The sequence below is a fragment of the Halyomorpha halys genome, unplaced genomic scaffold (assembly GCF_000696795.3).
Source record: "Halyomorpha halys isolate HHAL.00 unplaced genomic scaffold, Hhal_1.1 Scaffold27.1, whole genome shotgun sequence".
NCBI classification, from domain to species: domain Eukaryota; kingdom Metazoa; phylum Arthropoda; class Insecta; order Hemiptera; family Pentatomidae; genus Halyomorpha; species Halyomorpha halys.
Genome location: NW_027115109.1, coordinates 702,324 through 703,515, shown reverse-complemented (window position 1 = coordinate 703,515; position 1,192 = coordinate 702,324).

Sequence of the window (1,192 nt, the reverse complement as noted above, 5' to 3'; positions counted from 1 at the left end):
GAATAGCCATAATAAGCTAAATTGAAGCTTTTTTCACCTCAATTTCTTAATAAATAAAAACAAATAACTTCCTAGGAGAGAAAATCCACAATACAACCATTATAAATTACAAAATATATTTTTTAAAAACTAAATAAAAATAAATCAAAACATAAACAAAAAATATTACAAACTGTACATATTAAAGATATATATGTATACATCCATAATATTTACACAAACACAAAAATATTAATTTACATTAAATTATAATGAGATTCACTCATAATTTTTCCATTTTCCATTAATTTAATAAATTCGTTTGAAACAGGAATAGGGTGTATAAGTTTTTTGTTTGAAAATTAGGGTCTACGGGCGGTCTCCTAGTTGTACTTAGCAACATAGGTGGCTGTTGATAATATTCTGAATTGTCTTCATAAAAATCATATCGATTTTTTGCATATAGAGCCTCCTTCTCCCTTTAGGAATTTCTCTTAGCATGCTGGCTAAAAGGTTAGCATACAAGTCACACTCGTCAAGTTGAGGTGAACCTTGATTTATAATATATATGTGTTGGGTGAAAGCAGAAGCCATTTTTTCATCCATGCTTTCACTTTTGGATCTACACCTCGGATTGTTTTTTTGAATAGAGTCCGCCAAATTTATATATGAAGAGGAAGACCCTATCAATTGTATACAATTGTTTTCTTCTATGAAATTTTGTTGTTCTTCATTCTTTATCATAAATAGCTGAAAAAAAATAGTGTTATTAGTGACCTTCTTGTTTGTTTCATTTTTATTATAAGCATAATATATTATAAATAATTCAAAGAATTTTCCCAGTCAAAACTTTCATTTTAATGAAATAAACATTTTCAACCTTAATTGGTCTCTCTTAAGAATTCTATATTGACATTAAACATTAAATAAAGTAAGTAAATTAAATATTGTAATAAAATTAAACAAAATATTGGATTTTTAGAAATATGTATTTTTAAATGCATTTTGGTATTGTTTGTATATTATATTATGTACAGTATGCTGTTTTCTCTTTGTATTATCATGAATGTTGTTTTACTTGTATCGCTATGATTCTAGTCTATTCAAATGTGGCTTTAACACTTCATGTAGTATTTATATTTATAATAGTCAATGAATCACTCCTTCCATTATAAACTCTCTAACCACTCAAACCCCCTAGTTTCTAATCTTG